Source organism: Triticum aestivum, chromosome 3A (genome assembly GCF_018294505.1).
Source record: "Triticum aestivum cultivar Chinese Spring chromosome 3A, IWGSC CS RefSeq v2.1, whole genome shotgun sequence".
Lineage (NCBI taxonomy): Eukaryota > Viridiplantae > Streptophyta > Magnoliopsida > Poales > Poaceae > Triticum > Triticum aestivum.
This window is the reverse complement of record NC_057800.1, coordinates 652,192,319-652,199,006: the sequence shown is the minus strand read 5'-3', so window position 1 is coordinate 652,199,006 and position 6,688 is coordinate 652,192,319.

The window sequence follows — 6,688 nt, the reverse complement described above, 5'->3', positions numbered from 1 at the left end:
ACAAGGAATAAACTTCAATCTTCACCTGCAACTAACAACGCTATAAGAGGGGCTGAGCAAAGCGGTAACATAGCCAATCAACGGTTTGCTAGGACAAGGTGGGTTAGAGGCTTGGTTCAACAATATAGGAGGCATGATAAGCAAGTGGTAGGTATCGCAGCATAGGCATAGCAAAAGAGCGAGCAAATAAGCAAGCAAAGATAGAAGTGATTTCGAGGGTATGGTCATCTTGCCTGAGATCCCGCAAGGAAGAAGAACGAGTCCATAAAGAAGACAAACGGACGTAGCCGAACGGTTCCTCACAAACACGACGTTATCGGAACCAACCGAAGAAACATCACCGGAAAGAAGCAAACAACATAGTAAACAACCAACACATAACCAAGGCACGATGCACAATCAAGTATGATGCATGTCCGGTTTAATGAGGCATGGCATGGCAAAGTGCACAAACAATCCTACAAATTAAGTGGAGCTCAATATGCAACGAGTTGCATATTGGCGAAACACCACGACAAGTTATTTAGTTCGATCTCGTTTATGTACCCAACAATATTAAATGTTGTTAAACATGGCAAGAGGGTGAAGCAAATGAAAACTACCCATCTAGTCAAGTTTAAATGAGGCCGGAAACAACGAACAACAATTCTAGAAACTCCTCATATGCATATATTAGGTTTGGTATTGTTCTGCCCTAAACATAATTTTAGAGTTGTTAAACATGTCAGATGAGTGCACCAAGTAAATCTAGGTATTTTTCTACCCCATTTACATATAAAGATTATTTAATTCGGAGCTACGGTTATTTAGTTATGAAATAAAGCATTTTAGCAAGGCATATGGGCAAATTAAAGCAAACATCATTTTAAGCATTTTAAACATGCATGAAAGTTCCAAATTATTAAACTAGATGAAATTCTAAGCAAGTTTCATATACAAAGTTTTTACATGTGATGCTTAGTTTGTGAGATATTAAATGCATGAAGGCTAAGGGGTTTTCTGTAAAACCGTAAACTCTGGATAAAAGGACAAAATCGTAGAACGGGAAAAAACATGACATGGGCTGAAACTGAGGCGAACACGGCTGGGGGGAACTGCTCACGCTGGGCCAACAGCCCGAGGAAGAAGCAGATCGGTGGGAGCGCCGAACTGGGCCACGAGGAGACGCCGAAAGAAAAGCGTTGCTGGGCCTTGGCGCTGTAGTCCAGCGATGCCAAGTCAACGTGAGCGCTGAACGGGCGAGCGGGCACCTCATCCTGTTCTCGTCAGGAAGCAGAGCAACGGCAGGAACTCGACGACAGCGGCGCGACGAGGGACTTGTGCGGGCGAGGGCGAGCAGGAACCGGTCGAGGACGGCAGAACTGAGTGCGGGGAGGTGCTTGGGTTCAATTCCGGCAAGGGGAGTCGCAGATTGGATCTCGGAACGGTCGGCGCGCGATGAGATCCTGCAGGACACGGGCACGAGAAAAAGGTCAGGGAGGAAGAGAGGGAAAGGGAAGGAGGAGCAGGGGCGCACGGCGACTTGCGGAGCTCCGGCGAGGTCCACGCTGGAAGAGGTTCGCAACGAGGCAGCAGGGTCGAGCAGGAGGAGGCTCTCGGGCTCCTCCCGAGGCTTCGGTCGCTCGAGTGAAGCGGCGGCGGTGGTCTTGGCGAAGCAGGGAACTCCGGGACGAGCGGGACGCGGGAATGGACGGCGCAAACTCCTCGGGGCTCCGACGACGCAGATGAGGCAGGGGGTCGACGCGGGGTTGCGGGCATGGGCGCGACTCGGCCTCGGGAACCAGAGGAGGCGCGTCCGAGGACAGGCTCACGGTCGTGAGGAGACGAGGATGACGAGGTTAGGTGGCCGCAGGGAGGTCGGGGACGGCGGGCCCTCGGGCGGTGCTGACGATGGAGGCGAGCTCCAAGGCAGAGGGCGCGACGACAGTCTCCTGCGGAGAGAGAGATGTGAGGGAGAGACAGGGGGAAGTGGAAGGACGAGAAGGAAATAGCGGGGAAATGCAACGGGCCTCGGTTGCTGCTGCTGTTCACCGGCAGCGACTGGATCGGGGTGAGCTTGCTCCGGCGAGTTGCGTGCAGAGGAGGATCGAGAGGCGCGGGAGGTGACAAAGTGGCGGCAACTCTCTCGATCCCTTCGGGGAACAAAGCAGGAGGAGGGGGCTCGTTGGTTGGACGGGATGGATCCCGATGGAGAGGCTAAGTGGAAGGAGAGGTGGCTGGCTCGGGTTGGTGTGGTGGTGAAAGCGAGGAGGGGATTTGGATCGGGGATGAACCCGAGGAGGAAGAGACAGGAGGAGTGGCGGCGGCTTGGGGGATGGATGGGACACCTCCTAAAAATTAGGGTTTGTGTCTGGTTGTATAGTGAGTGGGCCTATATGCAGACTAATGGAAGCCCTTCGATCTAAATTAGACGGCTGAGAAAATATAGGTTAGGAAGTCCTAATAAGAAAACAGAGATGTTTTGTAGATGTTTGGGGATGATCCGGACTCAACGGTGACAACTGTCCGGGTCAGGTTCGGGTAAGTCTCGGACGCGCACGTGAGGGATCGATGCACTGTGCAGAGAGGGTTTCGGAGTCTGGCGGTTGACAGCGGACTGTGCAGAAAGCTTTGGGCTGAGAAGAGAGAGAGAGACCCGGCGACTGTTTCTGGAGACCGAAAACGTTCGACGTTAGACCGGCTATACTGCCGCTATAGTTATCCGTTGGGGCATCAAACAATCTCCGAATGCGATGAAACTTGACAGGCGGTCTATCTACACTATAATAAGACCACACGTCAACTCTCATCCCATTCCGAGAACATTTTCCGTCCACTTATAAAATACTATTTCGGACATGCCGCGGGCGCGTGCAAGTGTGTCTGGGCTCAGAACGGACAACGGAAAGAACGAGACCGGGACGGATGCAAGTTCTGAAAACATGATGATGCAATGCACATGATGACATGACAAGATGCAACACGCAAGCACATGACATGGCAACAACAACAAATAACTGGAAGACACCTGGCGCAACGGTCTCGGGGTGTCACAAACACTAACTGCGAGCTACACTTCAAAATGAAGAACATATCCATGAAGGTGGCGGACGCCGTTGCTTTTACAAATCCTCCCAAGGCAACCTTCCATTGCAACCCGATTCCAGCGGGCTATGCTCGTGTCTTGGTTGATGAGGTGGTGGACCAATATTCGGAAATAGAGCTTGACATTTCTGGAGGTGACGAGGAGCACACACTTGGAGAGGCCAACCATCGTATCATCCTATGGAGAAAGGATTGCATCATCTTTCGAAGGTCACCGACACTGCGTCATCCGACTCCTCGTCGAAGTCCGCCACCGAGTCAGCAGACTCCCGCTCCTTCAAGTCCACCAACGCGTCAGACAACTCCTCCTCCAAGTCCGGCACAGCTTCAGGCCACTCCTCCTCCTCCAAGTCCGGCAAAGCGTCAGGCCACTCCTCCTCCAAGTCCGGCACAGCTTCAGGCCACTCCTTCTCCTCCAACTCAGCCACGTCAGCCGTCTTCGCCGCCTCAACAATCACGGAAGAGAGCCGCCTTAGCTATGGTGCGTAGCGGTACAAGTCGAGGTAGTACTGGAGGTACAGGCGGAGGCAAATGATTTCAATATGGTCCAAGCAGCCTCGCGCCTCTTCCGCAGAGGCCTTACGACAAGTCCAAGGAGGAAAACACAGCCATATCGAAGGCCACGGTGGAAGCCCATTTTGCACCGAAACCGCCACCGCCGCCAAGGGAGAAAGTGCCTGAGGAAAAGATTGACCACTTCATTCGTATGGCTAGAGCACCAGCTCCCAAGCCTGTTGACATAGACTATGAGCGCCACCTCAGGAAGTTAAATCGAGCACGTCTACAGAAAGAGGCGAGCTCGAGCTCGAGCAAATCAGCTGGCAAAAGGAGCGGTAAAACCGTTCCCCAGCTGAGAGAACATGCGGCGCAATCAATCCCCTCGCTTGTTGTGCCAACAACACATGAGAGTACGCGCGCCCAATATTATTATGGGCAAACCGTTAACGTTCCCGGGCTGGGCGATGTGGTAATAACCGAGGAGCATCTTGAGCAGGCTAAAAGGCTCATGATCACTGTTGGACAACTCCTCGATATCGAGCCCATGTCTCTGATTAGAGAGGAGGAAACAAAACGGAAATATGTCCGGGGCCAACCTTTGGTCGAGCCAGACGAGGTCAAGAAGCTCCTAACGAGAATGTATGAATTGCATCAATGGTACATGGACATTACCAAGATTTCCAATCAAGAGTCCCTCATGGTGAATGTCAAGAAGGATCATTACTACCATGAGAAAGTTGTGTCCGTTGAGTATACAGAACTATTTCAGTTATACAATCAAAACGCACTCGACAAATCTATCGTCAGTTGCTATTGTCTGTAAGTGATTTTTTTCTGTAATTTAAGTCTCAAGCTAGCTGTAGTGATCATTTTGATCAATCATTACCTATAACTATCCTCACTATATTCTTTTCTGTGGTATTATGCAGGATGAAGATTTATGAAATGAAAAAAGGCGGACGCTATGGCATTGGGTTCGTTGACCCAAATACCATTAATGAATACACATGGAAATTAGATCCATATTACGAAAAAGTGTAGAGGAAAGCATGTTAGAGTTCTTCAAGCGCCTCAAATACAATGAAGATATATTACTTCCTTACAACTTTGAGTGAGTCACACTATCTTGTACTACAAATTCTGTTTTTGCCTACTAGCTAGCTACATGTTTTTGCTTACATATGCCCGCTTAATTAAGACATGCAAACGTGTGTGCATGCAGATTTCACTGGGTCTTGTTAATCATTAAAGTTGATGAAGAAACAGTTGAAATACTGGACTCACTACTTAAAAAAGCAAGTGACTACACCATCTTGTCCGGGATAGTCAACAGGTAATTTCAATCATTATTAACTATATCTCAGCCTATTTAGTTCGTCATTTCCTGATATGAACTATTTAATAACCCCTTTATTCATTTTCTTTGTCGGCGGGCAGGGCTTGGGCAAAGTTCATCAGCGTCACTCCAGGCCAATGGAAAAAAAGCTGAAATAGTATCGACCCAAGGTAAGTAATTAAGTAGTACTAGCTAGCTAGCTGCCATCTCTTTAATTATCATGCTTGATTGATTATTATCTGATCAAGTTCCATTCTCGTAAAGGCCCTGAAGCAGGCGCCGGGGAATAATCCGTGTGCATACTACGTTTGCGAGAACATTCGCATGATGGCGTCCGAAAGGAGCAGATCTCAAATACAGGAGTGGGTACGTTTGTCAGAACATTATTCACAATTTTTGCACCATTATCGATATCTAGTCACACAACTAATACACATGCATATTGATCTTCTTCTTAACAGTTCAAAGAGGTGCGGGAGCAGCTCCTACCAGAGGACCGCATAGAAGCAATTCAAGAGGAAATAGCGGGATTTTTGCTCGACCAGGTCATAGATCCCAAAGGAGAATACTATTACCTGCTACCGCCCCCATGAACCACTTCCAATTGTCATCGTGCTCCGAAGGCACCAATTAGGCTAATGCCACTGGCTCCGAAGGCACCAATTAGGAGAAATTGTATATAGCTACCTAATTGTATACATATATACATGTGTGTATATATGTATGAATTAATGGTGCTTGTGAGACATTCGATGATATATATATGTATATATATATGTGATCGGTTCTACTAGAAATTCTATTTATATATATGCATAACGTGTATAATATGTAGCATCGTAAAATACCAGCAAACGAAAAAGAATTAAATAGAAAACAAAAAATTAAATGAAAAAAAAATCATAAACCCAAAACCCCTCCAACCTTTTAATACCGATTGGTGTCACTAACCGGTACTAAAGGGCTCCCTGCCCCCGGAGCTGGCTCGTGCCACGTGGTTGCCCTTTAGCACCGGTTCATGCTGAACCGGTACTAAAGGGGGGACCTTTAGTGCCCACACTTTAGTGCCGGTTACCGAACCGGCACTAAAGGGCCTTACGAACCGGTGTTATTGCCCGGTTCTGCACTAGTGCCAAGAGCATCTTCGGCCGTTTCTATATCTGCAATAATAGCCATCGAGGAGAAGTTCGGCAAAAAAGCTCTCCAATAGTTCTCCCAAATTCTTCAAAACTGCCCCCTTCATCTAAGAGAAGATGGCCCTTCCAATAAAAGGGCCATGTTAGCTAATTGTAACTGTAGTGCGCCGCGCCGCCGCCACAACCACTGCCCCGGCCAACCACCGCTGCTGCCTCCAACTGTCGCACAACCCGCTGTCAGCCACTGCGTGAGTTCGCCAGCATCGTCGCACCACTGTAAAAAAAACCACCTTTAGGGAAAGTTTTTGCAGGAATTGAGAAATACCTCACCCGTCAACTTCCCCTAAATTTTACGGTTATTTCGTAAAACCACTTTTACGGAACAATTTGTCTAATTCACATCTAAATGTTTTTTAGGAATGCCACATCTAAGCTCCCACAAATATATAATGCAGTAATAAGAAACAAAAAAACTAGGACAAAAAATAGACCACAAACAGAGTGAAAATCAGTTTAGATGTGACATAACTATGTCATATCTAGATGTGTTCTAAACAGACCTTTACGAAAAGAAATTTTATGAAGCTGCTGGAAATGCTCTAAATTGAGATGTGGCAAGGAACGAAACATAAAC